At 33.5% G+C, this 18,676-nt stretch overlaps 1 long non-coding RNA gene and 1 pseudogene across 3 annotated transcripts; both read left to right on the forward strand.

Moving 5' to 3' along the window:
- Nucleotides 1–383: 383 nt before the first annotated feature.
- LOC140666912 (uncharacterized) lies at nt 384–2,616 on the forward strand (annotated as a pseudogene).
- A 2,532-nt stretch (nt 2,617–5,148) lies between these two features.
- LOC140666584 (uncharacterized) lies at nt 5,149–18,676 on the forward strand. 3 transcript variants are annotated; one of them, XR_012046790.1, is made up of 6 exons: nt 5,149–5,688; nt 5,928–14,718; nt 14,801–15,830; nt 15,921–16,153; nt 16,215–16,292; nt 16,473–18,676. It is a non-coding gene; the product is annotated as an uncharacterized lncRNA (long non-coding RNA). The 3 variants fall into 3 exon arrangements; XR_012046791.1 differs by having other exon boundaries at nt 5,928–13,183; nt 14,484–14,718; nt 14,801–16,153; XR_012046789.1 differs by having other exon boundaries at nt 14,801–16,153.

An 18,676-nucleotide genomic window follows, 5' to 3' on the forward strand; every position in this document is an offset into this window, starting at 1 on the left:
CGCTTGCGCGACCGACGATTGTGATTGTGAGTGATTCTTTAACATAGGCTTAATGATTAGAATCGATGTAAAAATCGTTACAAACGCATCGAAATAATTCGGTAAGTGAGCAACGTTGCCAGATTTAAACAGGTTAGATCTAGTAACTTTTGAGGGAATTTTATGTTTTTGAGAACTAAAAACTAGACATTGTGAAAACTTCTTATTCAGATTAATCCATGATCAAAATATTTTTTGCATTAACCTGAATCTTTTTACGTGGCCGTATAGTGGGTGGAAGCCCGGCTAAGAGTCAAAAAATTAAAAGAACAAGAAGAACCACAAGTTGTTTATAAACTAGTAGGCTTATTTTTTTGCAAAGAATCAATCTTAATTAGAACATAATGTCTAAGTATGTATTGTGATAATTGTAAAATGTAATATGATAAATATAATGTGATAAATGTAATGTGATAAAATGTAATGCGAGATTATTTTTATTTTACAGTAAAAGAACAAGAACTGCAAGGGCATCACAGTTACAAATTACAAAAATGATAGATTAGATTTCTTTTATCTAAACAAAGGAGTTGCAGAAGGAAGGTTTAATGCTCTACATGGAAAAGAAGAAGCACAGAAAAAATGGGCAGAATTAACAAACGAATTGAATTCCTTTCAAGGTGCTATTAAAACAGTAGACCAATGGCAAGTGGTATGAACAATTGATTGCATGCGTATATATTTAGTATAAGCAAAACCTTGCGAGTCCTATATAACATGTGAATTTATATATATGTTGAAGGTTTGGAGGGACTTAAAAAGTCGTATTTCTATAAAAGCAAAAGGATTAACAGGGAATAAAGCTATTGTGCAATCTGAATTGACGGAACTTGAACTACGTACAATTGGATTAATAGGAGCCGAGTATATCGAAGGAAGTAAATATTGTGCAGATAGTATCCCTGAAGAGGAGGTAATTTAATAAACGTTTAAAGTTATTATATATGTTACAATATATATTCTATTTAATAGAAACAGTAATTGCTTTTTACAAATGTGTTTATATTGTTTATGCATATAGAATTTACTGGAAGAATTAGAACATGGAAACAATTCAGTTTTATCAGCGACTCCACAAGTGATAAACGTTTGCTCAAATGTCTCACGTGAAATTTATCAGAACTCGCAATATTCAAATGGTGAGAATCTATTATTTTTATCGTTAAAAATGTATTAATAGCCTATCATATCTGTACAAATTCACCTCTAAGGTCTTTTTGATAATAATACGTAAATTAATAAATAATAATAAGTAATATTAATAAATATAAACAAATAAAAATAAATAAAGAAAATAAAAAATAAATATATATAAAATATAAATAAATATAGGTAAATTGGTTAACAATAATTAGTAATTAATAAATGAATAATCAAAGTTCAATATATTCAAAGTGCTATATAATGTCTTTTGTTTGTAGCTAATCCCATAGATAACAACGAGGACTTAATTCTTGACAATTGTTCACTAACAATTTATTACAACATGATGCAATAAATGAAACTGGAGATGTTACTCGGAATATTTCAGAAACCAACTGCGAATCGACAAAGACTGCTGTTCGTACTTTTAGGACACATAAAAATATTCCATATTCATATTCTACATCAAAGTCTACAGAACAGTCTAGTTCAAATATTGATATGCCCACTTCATCAAGACGATGTAAGGTTAAAATCTTATTTTATAGATATTATAATTTTTAATTGTTTTTCAAAATGTTTTTGCATATTTATATTTATGATAATTTTCTGTAATAATAGTCGTACATACATTTTTTATTGTAGTTAATCGACTTACACCGTCTGAAAAATTGTTTTCGTCAAGGGAGTACTTTCAAAGCATGATTGAAAAGCAGGCCGATGCTGCATTTGTAAGACAAAATCTTCAATTGGCGTCGAATGCATAATTTTTAAAAAACAAATGTTGATAATTTATTAAATATATTAGAATGTTTGCAGATACATGCTGAATCTTCTAAAATTCAAGCAGAAGCTTCGAGAATGAATGCGCTTGCAGTAACAGAAATTGCACATGGCATATCAAAATTAGCAGATACTGCTGCTGTAATGGCAATCAATGAAAAGGAACGAATACGAGTATTTGAGAAACTTACAGCAATTATGGAACACATGTTGCCTACTTATCTTAACAAATAATCTGCGATATGTCAAAGTTAACTATTTAATCTAATCAATTTTATTAATATTGTTTTTAATTATTGTTGCCACTGATGCTACATTCGAGAAGTGCATCACGCCAAGTCATAGTGGAAGGGATACAAACACAAGCGAAAACCATGTACATATGAGCGCCAGCGGTACACGGTTTCGTTTCTTTGTATCTCTTCCACTTATACTATAATAGATTTTTTTTATCTAAATTTCTAGAGACTTTAACGAAGACTGGGAATAATTGCCAAATATATTTTAGTACAAAGACTTGCCAAATGTATTGTAGCATTTTTATAAGTTAGTATTAAGTATTATAAGTTAGTAAGTATTTTTTATGATATAGTATAGGTCTAAGTATTATATTATATTATAGTATTTAGTATTATTAGAGTTAAAAAGTTACAAAATAGGATGTTAAATAGGAAGTTAATAAAAATGTTACAAGTTACTAAATTATAGTTAAAAAATTATCTAAATATATTTTTGAAATAAATAAAATGGTTTTATACTTATTTGTTAATTTCAGCTGCTTTTTATCACAATAAAATGGATTGAAATAAATTAATAATTTCTATATAATTATAATAAAAAATATATTTCCTTAAAATTTATTTACATTTGAAGGGTCAACTTATAAGGTACAAATTTTTATTAACATGTAATATTGTCATCTGCCAAATCTTTCTGCTATTAAACGATCTTGGATGCGACGCGCGATAGCAAAAGGTCCACGAACATGATTAATATCATCAGCATCACCATAACTTTCGTACACATATTCATTATGATCAAAACATGCATCAAAATTATCATCAAGTATGCCGTGAGCTTTCCGCATATTGTGGAGAACTGTACAAGCGTTGACTATTTTTCCAGCGAGGCCAGGCTCATACTGCAAAACCCTGTGTCGAGAAAGACATCTCCAAGTAGACTTCAGTACACCGAAGAGACGTTCAACACAATTTCTTGCGCTACATAACGCTTCGTTATACGCAAAACGTGGAGTTCCTTCCGGCTCTCGAGGCAAAGGAGTTAATAGCCACGGTTCCAATGGATAACCTGAATCACCTACATAAACAAAATATGCAAGATTTATTTCAGCTATATCATTTGTCTCAGTGCATGAATTCTTAAATTCCTTGTATTGAATATAAATTGTGTTAGAGTTTTAAAACTTTTTAATACAATTTAACACGGAATTTCACGATGTAAAATACATTATGTATTATTCCATAAATCGATAATAAAAACTTTCCGCAATAATAATTTCTAATATAAAAAATCAAGATAATTACCAATGAGATATGTTCGTCGTTCACCACGATTGTATGCGCGTTTCATAACTCGTCGCGCAGCAGAAGCATTCCATATATATGCATCGTGTCGTGCTCCAGGATATCCTGCATTCATATTGAATATTTTTAAATTTGGATCACATATCTAAGAGATTAAACATTGAATGTAATTGGTTAATATTAATACATTAAACATGTTATATAAATCCATGATTTAAATATTTACCATTTGCACATTTAATGAATGATATCCATGATGATTGATGTAGGCTTTTTCATGCTCTTTGGGTGCAAGAATCGCTACGTGGGTACAGTCAATTGCTCCAATAGCCCCTTCAAATGGCTGACATGCATTTTGAAATTGTATTCTCGCTAGCTACCTAGCTCCTGGAGTTATAGGAAATTGTATCCACTGCCTGAATATTAAATCTTTGATTGCATCTGTTACTTTGTGTATATATCTGCTGATGGATGTTTGGCTCATGAAAATGCTCCATTGTTCACCCACTGGACGTTGAAAACAGCCAGTTGCATAAAATCTCACTGCTGATTATAGCTATAACATGTAAGATATGTATATACATATATAAATGCCGTAAGCAAACTCAAATAAAAATTATTTAAAAATAAAAAAATAATTATTATAAAATAAAAATATACATTGTGTCCTTGTTGGGAAGCACCCTGTATTGTAAAATATATGATTAATTTGTGTTACTTTTTTTTCTGTAGACAGTCCAGTGATCCTTGTCCGTTGCAATCGAGGTTCTAATGCATCGATGAGATAGAAAATTAAGTCTGGTGTTAGGCGATACAGTTCCTTAAATTCGTTTTCCGTCAAATCAAATGGATCTTCTGTTACTCGCAATAATTGTCGTTGTGTCCTTCGTTCAAGGCATTGAATACGATCTTCCATCATCATTATATCATCTAAGACAAGATAGCCGAGAGCCATCTTAAAACCAAAAGTTAAAAAATCATTTTATCAATGAAAAACATTAAAAACAAAAATTAAAGGTTCAAGAAACGGAAATATTAATACTTACTTTCAATCCATATTATTGCAGCTATATTTTATCCAGTAACTTTTCTAACCTAATTCTCATATGTCACATGTTACACACATGCACATATTCCATACATCAACGTATATATCACCGACTCACACCGACTATAGTTAACGGCTTAGCGAGACCTCCGGTATCGATCGTAATCGCATCGACACGGCTTCGACACTTTTCGGAATATAACGATTCATATTATCAAGAATTATCGATAACTGCTAGTTACAGAATAACTTCTTGCGATAATCATCGATAGTTAACAATAGCGATATTCGTCGATAAGACGTTAGAGAATTCCGCCTCCGGTTCCTTCACCGCGATCCTCCGAATCAACAAACCGTCCGTTTCCGGGCGTAGAACGTTGACATCCGTCCGTTTCCGGACGCCAGCGAAACACCCGCCCATCTCCGGGCGAACCAGAAGCTCGAGCTGCCGCCAAAGGTTGTCCGCGACCAGGACACACCGAATCCACCGCCTGACGCCCGGGCGCACCGAGCAGTCGCCCGACGCCAGGGCGCACTGAACCACCGTCCGACCCCGGACGCACCGGATCTGTCATTCGACCACCCGGACGCGCCTGACACGTCCAAGGCCGAGCGCCTGACCCATCTGTACATATCGCCCTGCATTGTAAATACATCCCCCCGTGAGTCTTCGTTGTACAAAAATAATAAACGGGTGTAACATCGCAGGAGAGTCTTTATCTTCCTTCCCCCCCCCCGTGCCAAGCCTTGTCCCGAATCTTGGTTGAGCGAGCGACATTCGCGGCAACGGGAAAGGCATAACGTTACAATATATAAATATAGTATAGTAATCAACAATATTATATATAAAAATAATCAATATATATAAAAGACAGAACGATACTGTTAGCGCTAATAGCATTCTCATCTCTTCAAATATGGCGTTCATGCTTAATGACGTCGCGGACGTCTATTGGCTGTCCTCCCGTGTTATGGCTAGCGACAGCCGGCAGCAAAGTAACAGCACATTGAGTAACAGTGACAGTGACTGTGGCAAGTGTGTTAATTATAAGAAGTCCTTGTTCTTTCTGCATTCTCGTATAAAGAGGACTAATTTACAATTTCGAAGAAATTCACAATGCGATACAGTGCGTAAGTATACATTATAATTTGCATTAAAAAATTGGCAACATTTCTCTCTTCATTACGACAGTATTTTCACAGCTACTTGATAGGTTATGTTCCAAAACATCCTCTGCGAGGAAAATTTTACTCGATATAATATTACGTGTACTATATATTTCGAATAAAATTTTCCACAGAAAAGACGTTTTGGAACCTAAATATTGTACTCGTTTTGCTTTATATTATATTTTTCATGCATTTTGCAGAAGTGGCTCGTACCGGCAGCAACAACTGTGCCGAGGATTTTTTCTGGTTTGACTTTCATGAGAAAATTCTGAATATAAATTATATCCTGGATATTAATTATACATCTATAATTTCGTGTTGACACGAAATTATATATCTATTATATATATAAATTATATATCTATAATTATTACTTAATTTAACTATATATAAGCTACAGTGACAGTAGACGATTTTGTTGTATTTTTCAAAATTATCGGCTCTCTTGAGAGTAACTTTCGAAAAACAGAAGTAAAAATTTATTTTATTATTATTAATCAAAGGGTAAAAAATATTTCTTTTATATATAAATTTTTGAAGAAAATATTACATAACGCCTAATTTTTTTTTATACAAATGTATTAAAATATAAAATTTTTTTTATATAAATATACTAATATATATTATAAAAAATGTACGTGTAGATATATGTATGCGTTAAGTACCTGTAAAGTGCCTGTAAAATATTATACATAAATACATTTGTATGAAGCTATTTCAAGATTTAGTATTGCAATGAGATAAAACAGATATTTAGAAGTTAACACAAATATTTAAATACTTTTCGTTTTATTTAAAAACTTTAAAATATTAATTGTTTTATTTAAATAGTTTAAAATACTGTTTGTTTCTTTAATAGTTTTATATCTGAATGTAAGAAATTTTCTATAACACGAAGGTACATAGAATAAAAAAATTTTATTTTTGTTCTTTGAAAAAAATTGATAGTATTAAATTTATTTATGCCTTCAAATTAACTGTATCCTTGCAACGTTCAACGATGACTGTTTTTATCGTTAACTGATACTCATTGATCTCTGATTGATGTATATTTTTATATCTAAATGTATATTAATCGAAGATCGATAAGTATATAGTTAACGATAACGAACATTCGTCGCTCAGACATTAATAAATTCCCTGATTCCTTTTTTTAACAGCAACTATTTTCATTAAAATGCCGTTACATTATTAGCAATAATTTATCAAGTTAAGATTTTAAGAAACTGTTTGCATCATGTTGCCCTATTGTTTCTAACAACTTAATATACGATCGGTTCATAAAAAGGCAACTGTTTCCATCAAGTTGCTCACAAGTGTTGGTAGCAATAAAAGTCGACAATTCAATAGGCAAAATCGAAAGCCGCTTTCCTCAATATGGAAAGCAACTTAAGCAAAGAAGTTCAAGCAAATTAATAGCAACCTGCGGCCAACTTGCTATCTGGGATTCAACGCTTAGTGCTAAATGTGCCATTTCATAGTCTTTATATTGTTTTGGTGCTTTTCTTATTCTAGTACTTTTTCTTACATCATTCTTTAACTTGTTATTTTTATCTGAGTTTTTCTCATCCTCATTTTCTTCTGTTTCTTCTTCAGTTTCATTTTGACTTTCATTTAAAATTTCAGTAGATTCTTCATCAACTATTTCCTCAGTATCATTAATTCGTTCATCTATGCTTTCTAGCCATGTTATTTTTAGGTTTGTTGTTTTTCCTTTGATATATCTTCTATGTTTTTCTTTTCATCAAATATTACATTTCTTGCTGTAATTAATTTTCTTTGTACTGGGTTCCACAATCTATAACTGTTATGTGTATAATCAATCATTATGCATGCTTTACCTTTTGAATTGAATTTACCTTCTGACTTCTGTTTTGGAATATGGTAGTATGCAAGACATCCAAAGATTCTTAGGTTCTGTAGGTTAGGTTTCTTTCCATAAAACATTTCTGCTGGTGTAACGTTTTCTTTTAGTGACGAGGTTGGACTTCTGTTAATTAAATATGCAGCACAAAGTATTGTTTCTTCCCACATATTCTTCGACAACTTTGATTCCAATAATATAGCTCGACCCTGTTCAACCAGAGTCCTGTTCATCCTTTCCGCTACTCCACTTAATTCAGGTGTATAAAGAATGGTATTTTTAATCTGAATGCCTTTGACTCTGCAAAAATCTTTAAAGGCATTTGAGAGATACTCCCTACTATTGTCACAACATAATGACAATATTTTGATTTCAAATTTCGCAGTTACAGTAGCTTCAAAGTTTTTAAAATACTCAAACGTTTCGCTTTTATTTTTTATCAGATAAACAATAGTGAAGTGTGTGTAGTCATCTATAAAGGTTAAAAAATATTTTTTTTTATCATATGACGTTGGACTAATAGGACCACATACATCACTGTGAATTAACTCTAGTGGTCGTTTTGTATTTCGTTTAGATTTCTTTTGAAAAGGTAACTTAGTTATTTTGCTTTTAGCACAGATTCCACACACTTCAGAACTGTCTATTTTTCCAAGATATTTGATACCATCAGCCATATTATAACTTGATAGTTTCAATAAATTTTTAGTTCCTAAATGGCCTAACCGTTTATGCCAGACTTGCATATTTCTTATGTTTTTGCACAAATTTACTTTTAATGTTTGCATGATTTCAAATTCAATCTGGTATAAATTGTTTTCTCTTTTTCCACAAGCAAGTAAATTTGAGTTTTTCATAATGAGTACACTATCGTTTTTAAAAATGACTTTTAAATCTACTTTTCCTAGTCTATAAACTGACAATAGATTATGCCTTAAATTTTTGACGTACAGAACATTTGTAATTTCTGTAGTTGTATAGTCATTATTTTTATCTTTTAACAAAATATTTATATTACCTATTTTAGTCGCATACAACGATTCATTTGACTTTGCAACAGATTTTTCAACTCAGGCATGTTTGAGAAATACTTCTCACTATTCACCATGTGGCCTGTAGTTCCAGAATCAACATACATTCTCAATGTTGTTTTTTTTTCATTTACCATGGATTGTATGATGCAAGGAAGGTGATGTGCTGTTTCTTCTCAGATTTATCCAAATTTGTTTGATTTGCCTGTTTCCGCCATCTGCATTCACTCCTCTTGTGTCCTGGTTTTCCACAATTATGACATTTAAATAATGCCACTCCTCTTGAGTTTATCGTAGAATTATTGTTGCTACTAGTGTTTTAATTTGATTGCTGTTTACTGTAATTGTCACGTGCTGTATTTTTAGGATTGCTTGAAAAAGCTGCTGATGCATCTTCAGGATCAGTTTCCTGTTGACTCTGTTTTTTTATTTCTTAATCCAGTAGTTTGCCTTTTACAAATTCTAGGGTTAGCTTTCCAGCTTCCAGTGTTTCCAGTGCTGTCACTATTGCATCATAGTCCTTTGGAAGTGTTAATAACAAATGACAGACAATATCCATCTCCTCTAGTTTAGCTCCAACAGATTTTAGTTCACACACTGTTTCTTTAAATTTCAGGAAGTGTTTCTCAAGTGACTTGCCTTCAGTTAATTTCATTGAAAGTAATTTCTTTCGTAGATACAACTGACTTGCAATTCCTTTCCGTTGAAATACTGCTTCCAGTGCACGCCACATTTGATAAGTATTTGATTTGTCTTTCACATATTGAAGATGAGAATTTGCAATGCATTGTATAATTAAAGATTTACATTTTTTGTCCTTTTTGTAAATGCATCATCAGGATCTTCATGCTCTCTCTTGATGCATTCTTTTACTTCATGCTGATCGAGTATAACCTCCATCCGGAATTTCCAATGATCATAGTCTTTTCCATCGAATTGTAAAATTCCGTATTTTTCGACTGTATTGTTTGTCGCCATTTTTACACGTGCTCGGTATCTATTTCCTTCTTTTGATTTATAAATAATATTCATCTTTAGTGTATAACTAACGTAGCGAGATGTCCTGGGCCCATAACCTGTTAAGGTCACCTCCGTTAGCCGAACCACTTTGATTTTTTTATAATTAAAATTAACTAATCGCTTGGTCGTCGTTTGGTGATGATTGATCGTCCAATTAACCACTTAAGATCTCTATTTAAAAGCATGAAACGGGTAAAAAAAACTCAATTTTTTCTTTTAATTTATAAGAAGCTTTATTGAAGACAATGTTATTACATTAAAAAATATCTAGAAAAATTAAATGTGTATCGTGTTCTTGACTAAAGACGAATACATTATCCCCACTCAACATTTTCTTTGCTGTGACGCAGTCGCAGCACATACGCTACGATTTTATACGTGCTAAGATAAAAAATAATCACCGAAAAAAGCACGCCCGTAATATTACGGAAATGGTTTTTTTTCACTAAGGTTGGTCAATGTAATATTACGTACCTGGACGTTAACTGGCTAAAACATTTGGTCATTCATCGTTTTTTTTTTAATTAAATAATTAAAATTTCAAAGTAAAGTTACCTGAACATTTTTATTTTTCGTCCAATCGAGTTAAACAAAAGCTTATTTGATGCAGAATCGTTAGGTCGTCACGAATAAATTCTTTACAATGTTTGGTGATCCATAGTTTATCCAAAAAACGAAAAAAATCATGTGCAGTAAAATAACGACGGGCGACGTATAGTGACATGGACGTGCGCTGCAGTCACGCGCGCATGCGTTTTAGTAACTTACACAAAATTTCAAATAAATCCTTTTTAATAATGTAGCTATGCAAGTTGCAAACGCATGTAGAATTGTATATGCATTGCAAAGTACATGCTTAGATGGGAGTGCACAGGCGAAGCCCCGTCCCCATAAGAAAATTTCACAAAACTTGAGAGCGTAGAAACTACCAAGGCTGATAGTACTGTGTGGAAGTTCCAATGCTATTTTTCTAAGCTATTTTCCAAATGCTATTTGGCTGAAGCACTGCTAGGCAAATGGCTCAATGAATCGTGCATTGATTCAGTATTTATTTTGTAAGATTATGAATAAAAAAATATAAATGTAGTGTAAGAGTTCGGACATAGGTTGAATTAAGATTTTACATTGAAACTTCCACACAGTACTGTCAGCCTTGGTAGTTTCTACGCTCTCAAGCTTTGTTATATCTTTTTACGGGGCGAAGCCCTGTACCCATACCGTAACCGCAGCGCACGTCCATGTCACTATACGTTACCCATCGTCATTTTACCGCACATGATTTTTTTCATTTTTCGAATAAACTATGGATCACCAAACGTTGTAAAAAATTTATTCGTGACGACCTAACGATTTTGCATCGAATAAGCTCTTGTTTAACTCGATTAGACGAAAAATAAAAATGTTCAGCTAACTTTACTTCGAAATTTTAATTATTTAATTAAAAAAAAACGATGAATGACCAAACGTTTTAATTGGACAACCAATCATCACCAAACGATGACCAAGCGATTAGTTAATTTTAATTATAAAAAATCAAAGTGGTTCGGCTAACTGTATGGAGGTGTTGAGGTCGTGGTTATATTCCAAAAGGTTATGCACTGTATATAAATGTATTTATTATAAAACTGTATCGAGAGCGTAACAAAAAGAATACATTATTAATATGTTAATAAGTAAGAAGACGACCAACGAAAAAAGTAGTACAGGCAACCTTAACAAGTAAAAAAGAACTACGATTACCAACCAGAGTTACCAACATAACTAATACATATGGTTTGATTGTTCCTAACAAACAAATTGTCTGTAATTTTTCACGTGCACTTTTATGTGGCATCAGCATAGACAAATCTAGACGGAGCCTTTTACCAAAGGAGTGGTGATAGTAGCGACAAGAGGGGATTGACCATATAAACACATAGTTCGGTCAATTTCGTGAGCACTCGGAAATGTTTGGTATTACATAGCCTATGATATAAGTATATGTGAACCAAATACTGTCGAACATAACCGAGATACTTACCGAAGTATGTGTCTAACCCCCTTTACCTCTATCACTACCCCTCTCGTCCAAAAGGGTAGTTAAGGCTCCGTCTAGATTTGTCTATGGGCATCAGTTTTGTTTTTAATAACCAAACTATTAAAGCATACGTTGATGATTTATTTATTCAACGCAATATCAAAACCTGTTAAGATTAGAAAAAGATACAATAATTCGAATTGACGTGGCTCATTTTATTGCTGCTGTGTGTCGTTGGAATTGCTGGAAAAATACTCGCCATATTTGCATTAAAGATTTTTTCGTTCATTGCATCACATTAATGGTAGAATGTGTAACATTTTCCGATTTTCAGAAAATTTTTTACCTGACTTGTGTTGTGAGTCTGCAAACTTATCAAGACGTTGAAATTAATTATTCAGAGGTATGCAGAGCAAAAAAAGCAAGAAAAAAACTAGAAGAAGTGATTGCTGTTCGCGGTAATGGACTTTGATGTACAAAGTACTGCTGACGAACTTGAAGATTCAAGAACTCAGTTGAATGTGACAAATTGGACGAAAACAACAATAACATCAGTGACTGGGTTGATGGACAAATTGCAAAAGCCAAAAAAACGCAACGTGATGGTGAAGAGTTAAACCCATTTTTTGAACTAAAATTCGCTAATATACTTTCTTTACGCGCCAAAGAATTTCCTTTATGGACTAGTGTTGGAATGGACTGCAATACATCACACGCAACTTCAAGTTATATAGAAAGTTATTTCAACGACATCAAAAGTCGAGTTTTAAAAACCAGATCCTTACAGGTAGATAAATTTTTAATAAAGCATGCGCACGACATTCATGGTGCAACTTTGCTCTTCTCATCGCATATGATTAACTTTAATGCAAAGCAATATACACACGACAACAGTCCAATCGAACAAGAAAAAGAAACCAAAATCAATCAGTTTCATAAGTTACAATCTACACTGGAAAATAATGACGTAAAAGGCTCCTTTTGTGATTTGGATTTACTCGCTACGAGAAATTTGCAAGAAAAAGATAATATAACTCGAAACTTGTGGTTATTCATATCACGTTGACAATGAAGATATTTCGCATTTTATTGAACTGGCGTTGAACGATATCGAAGAGAACTTGGACGATTCAGATCTACTGGCTATAGAGAATTGGCGCGGTAAAGTTCAAATGAATAATAATAATAATGATGATGATTTTAATGACCCCAACAAGGAAATTTTGAATGCAATTATGAAAATGTACATGGAAGTTCGACGGATATGTCTAGGAAATTCGAGATCACGAATACGAATGCCGAGCCGAGGGATATATATTTGCTAGATCACTCTTATTCATCGAATACATCGATAATCGATTCAGTCATTCGATCGGTCAGTCCAACGTTTGATTTGCAGAACAATAATCAGATGGAGTCTGAAAATAATTTAAAAAAAGAATCAAAGTCGAGTTCCATTCACATACCTCGTTTCAAAATCGAAAGAACAACTTTCAGCTTGTCATCTTGAATCAAACAAGACTAGTAAGTATTTTAAAGTATATCCCGAAATTCGACAAAGAAATGCTCTCGTTGGACAGAGGAAAAAGTCAGTTCTACTACTGCATGATTTGCTTCGTCTATCTATCAAAATAAAAGAAAATGGAAAAAAAACAAGATCATATTCCGTGACAAATACGTGCGCCTTCGATTCCTTAGTCCACGTGCTCATGACAGGAGGAATCGACGATGTCAATTATTGTGCTTTCCTGGAAGCATCGAGCAATCATACACTCCAACTTGTATATAATCTGATTCAGAAAGGAGTAACGCAAAACGTGTTTCGTCAAAGAATTTTAATACTCAAAAATTATTACGCTTGTAAACCTTAAGTATAAACAGATTTCAGAGTTGTATCCTACAAAATTGATGCTCTTGATAAGAGTGGATATAATTTGCCCACGTTCGAAATGGCTACGGTTAAATTTGACCACGTTCGAAACGGCCACGTTCGGAATGGTCACGTTCGAAACGGCCACGTTTAGAATGGCCACACGTTCGTAATGGCCACGTTCGAAACGGCCACGTTCGAAACGGTCACGTTCGAAACGGCCACGTTCGAAACGGTCACGTTCGGAATGACCACACGTTCGTAATGACCACGTTCGAAACGGCCACGTTCGGAATGGCCACACGTTCGAAACGGCCACGTTCGTAACGGCCACATTCGGAATGGCCACAGTCCCGATTGACTACGTTAATATTGACCACGGTCCCGATTGACCACGTAAATATAGATCACACGCACACACACACGCGCGCGCGGGGGGAGGGTGCAAGGGGGACTTCCGGCCCTCCCCCTTCCATCCCGCCCACCTCGCTTCGCGTAGAAAGTTACAAACCCATGTGAACTTTGCTTTGTCTTGCAACGTACATTGCACGTACGTCAATATTAACGTGATCAATCGGGACCGTGGCCATTACGAATGTGGCTATTTCGAACGTGTGACCATTCTGAACGTGGCCATTACGAACATGGCCGTTTCGAACGTGGCCATTACGAACGTGTGGCCATTACGAACATGTGGCCATTACGAACGTGACCGTTTCGAACGTGGCCATTACGAACGTGTGGCCATTACGAACGTAGCCATTACGAACGTATGGCCATTCCGAACGTGGCCAAATTTAACCGTGGCCATTTCGAACGTGGCCATTTCAGACGCTCCCTCTTAATAATATAGCAAATGTCATAAGAAAGACCTTGGCTACGGCTCCCAGTATAAAAAATACGACGAAATGTAATAACTGCAAGGGTAGTACATATTAAACTGTAATATTACAGCCGCACCATAAAATTGTTGCGAGGGAAGGTTTTGGTTCTCTGGAAAAATCTTTAGGTTTCCGATCGACGATTTATCAAGTACGTTGTAGAGAACTGGGAAAATACACATAGTTCAAAGAGCCAACAATTTATATTTTCATTGAGCTCGATATACGCCCAAATCTTCAGTGTACGATGGAAATGGAATGCAGATTAGGACAAATTCCAGCAACACTCTTGAAAATTTTGAATACAGGTTGGCACAATAACTTATTTTAAATTCTTTCACATTTTAAATACATATTTTTTTATATAAAAATTCAATTAATTATTTTCAGGTTGGCTGAAATAGTAGCCTATATATCGGAACATTATATTGCATACTGCTTGTGTTCCAGTGGAATTTGGTAAATTTATGACGATTTGCGACAAGATATCTCGAAGTGTGACTCATAAACTACTATAAATCCGCATCTTGCAGTATATATAAGAAAACAAGAAAATTGTTAAAAAGTGCCTTAACTTTAATAATTAAAACGTGCTTTAACTTTGTTTTCGCATTTAATACTTTATTTAATAAAAAACTAGATTACATATTGTCACAAAGTAGAATGAAGGTGACATTAAATTAGCCAAATTACTTATCCATGAAAAAAGTACATGCGCGAAATCGATTTAGTCCGAGACCTTTTCCGTAGGGCAAAGGGAATGTGGAGAATAGCCGTGACGTTATCAAGCGGAAGGAGTCTAAATCGGATTAAATCGATTTCGCGTAGTGTACGTTTTACTTAGAATTTAAACGAACTCAAGTATTTTACGTTAAATATATTAATACGTTAACATTTATTATACATATGCATGTGCCGTACCGTATGCATACCATACGCATATGCAATGGTATCTGCTTACGGCCTCTGCAATTTTATGTGCTTCCACCTTTATACCAAAGAGTAAAGGTAACATTTCATGAGCAGCAGACTGTCGCAGCAGTTTGCTGCTATTGGTTAAAAATTTGTACCTATGTATGACGTATAATAAATTCCCCTATATTTTGGTGCACTGCCACAGTATAACTATACACAGTAGCGACAGTAAGCCGTCCGACTCGGTATCAAATTTTCGTGCGCATGTGCAAATTTGTACATCTAACAATATGGCTGCGCTCAGTGTCATAAATAACCTATAATTTTATTAAATTTAATATTTAATAAAAATTTAAATTAAACATTATTATTTAATAAAAACCACCCTTCATTTTAAAATAAAAATGAAGAGAGGCGGATATAGTTGCAGCATGAAAGGCTGCCAAAATATTTCTGGACGTCAATCTAGCCCCAGTTTTTTCCATTTCCCGAAAGATCCAGTTAGGTAAAAATGATTTTCATTAATAGATTTGTTGTTTATTGATTTATATCAAGTATGTTTCCATTAATATATGTTATACAAAACGTCTTATAGAGCAAAAATTTGGTTGGAAAAATGTGATCATAAAAATGATATGACACCAGAAAAATTATATGCAAATTATAAAGTTTGTGGTGATCATTTTACATCGTCGATGTTTTTAAACAATTTGAAAAACAGATTATAACCACATGCAATTCCCATACCTGTACAAAATGATAATAATATGGAATGTTTGGAGTCAAGCGGAAACAACAATTTGCATAATGATGAAAATATCTTATCAAGTAGGTATTTTGAACTCGTTGGAAATACCATCAAATGTGTTGAATATAATTATTGTTTCAGTTGATAGTGATATTATGAAATCCAACTGTGAAAAGCAATTTGAATTTTCAGATCAGATTGAATGTCAATCAATATTAGGTAATAATTTTAGTTCAATATAGAATTATAATATTAGTAATATAAAATTTCAGTGAACCAGAAACAAAAAAAAATTACATATGATTGTCATAATTTATGTTTGTTTTTTTGTGATGAATGGAATATAATAAACATTTTTTTAGGTTTTTGTAATTAATTTAATATTTTTTAATATTACAGTTAACAATCAATTGATAATTAACGAACAACATGAACAAATGCAAATGGAATCAATGTTGCAATTAAAACATCAGTACACTGAAACAGAGCCAAAGTTTTCAAATCATTCTCCACGCAAAAAAATTTTGAGAGGCAGAATTCTTGCGTTACATCAGGAAGTTCGAAAATTAAAATGACAACTACAACAGAAAAATATAAAAAAATCTGCGAGGGAAATATCCTTGAAAGAATATTGTGAGCCAACGGATAAATTTCTACTACCAGAAATTGCAAATTTCGTTAAAACTCAAGTAGCTCTTAATAATCGTAAGTCAATCAGAGGACGAAAATATCCGCTTGCATTTAAAAAGTTTTGTTTAAATTTATTGTTTTGTGAAGGTATTAGTACTTATAATTCCTTTGCACAAAAATTTATCCTTCCTAATGTCAGAATTTTACAACGCATGATTGAAGAATGGAAATTTGCTCCCGGTTTGCATGATTTTGTTTTCGATGTCTTAAAGAAAAAGTTTGAGTCTTCTTCGTCATCTCTCGATAAATATTGTATTTTGTGCATCGATGAAGCATCAATTAAAGCAAATCTGCATTATAATATAAGTCAGGATGAAGTCATTGGATTTGAAGACTTGGGTGATGACAAATCATATATCCTGCATGTAATGTTGCAGTTTTAATACTTAGAGAAATTTGCGTCAATTGGAAACAACCTTTGGCTTACTTCTTTCTTAATTCATCATTTTCTGCTAAGAAATTAATAACCATTATTCCTCAAGCTATTGCCAAATTACAAAACGTGGGATTAAAAATACTCGCATTTATCTCAGACACGAGAGCGAATTTTAAACAAACTGCTAAATGTCTATCTGTGACAGAGAGCAATCCGTTTTTTTCTGTTAATAATAAACGAATTTCACATTTTTTTGATTCACCTCATATAGCAAAAGCAGTCAGGAATAATTTACATGATAATATTATTGAATATGATTCTGAACCGATTTCTTGGAAATGCGTTAATGATTTATATATTCAAGATCAAAGCAGGGAATTTCGACTTGCACCTAAACTTACTGATAAACATATAAAATTTTCAAATTTCGAAAAAATGAAAGTAGGTTACGCTATGCAAGTTTTGAGCTCTACGGTGGCTAGTGGCTTGAGGAAAATGGTAATTTCTGAAGATTTTAAACCTGCTGATGTACCAATTGTACTTAGAACAGCAGCTTTTATCCAAAATATGAATGATTTCTTTGATCTATTCAATTCATCTTCAGTTCAACATCCATCACAATTTAAACAAGCTTTTCAGGGAGCGCAATATCAATTAGAATTTCTTTCAAAAATTAAAGACTATTTATCTAAAATAATGATATTTAATAAAATTGGTGTTAATATTTCTAATAGAGTTAAAGTTTTTAAATGCATAATACACAATATAAATTCTCTTCTTCAAATGTGGGAATACTTGCAAAGTGAATATCTAGAAATCCAATTTTTATTATTACGCCGTTTTACTCAGGACTGTTTAGAGTATTTTTTTTTCAGATGTTCGAAGATTAAATGGTAATGTTTTTAATCCTACCCCAATTCAGTTTTTTTATTCATTCAGAAAACTTTTTTCTATAAAGTATTGTACTGCTAAAACTGGAAATTGTGAAAGAGACAATACTGATACATTAACAAATATTACAAATTTAAAAAAAAATTATATAGATGTTGAACCTAAGACAGATGATATTGAATCAATACTTTTGGATGATCATGATTATCGTGAGACAGACGTAAACGAACATGATGCGGTTTGTTTGTGGATATGTAATACATAAATGTCTTCAAAAACATGTGAAATTTGTTTACAATATGCGCACTCGTATACCGATTTAAATGAAACTTCATATTTCTGCTTTTTTAAGGCTTACAATTCTATTAAAGATAATCAGTAGTGTGTTAATGGGGATTCTAACCCAGAAGCTCGAGGGGGTTGCGGGGGCAGGGGGGAACCGCGGGTGCGGAGGCAATGACGTCACGCAGGTCCGCGGCGCGGTTGGTAGGCGAGGGGTACGCGGAGAGGGGGACAGGTCCGCGACACAGCCGGTAGACGAGGGGACAGCGGAGAGGAGAGAGAGGTCCGCGGCGCAGCCGGTAGACGAAGGGACAGCGGAGAAAGGGGAAGAGGTCCGCGACGCAGCCGGTTGGCGAGGGGACAG

Source organism: Anoplolepis gracilipes, chromosome 6 (genome assembly GCF_047496725.1).
Source record: "Anoplolepis gracilipes chromosome 6, ASM4749672v1, whole genome shotgun sequence".
Taxonomy (NCBI): Eukaryota; Metazoa; Arthropoda; class Insecta; order Hymenoptera; family Formicidae; genus Anoplolepis; species Anoplolepis gracilipes.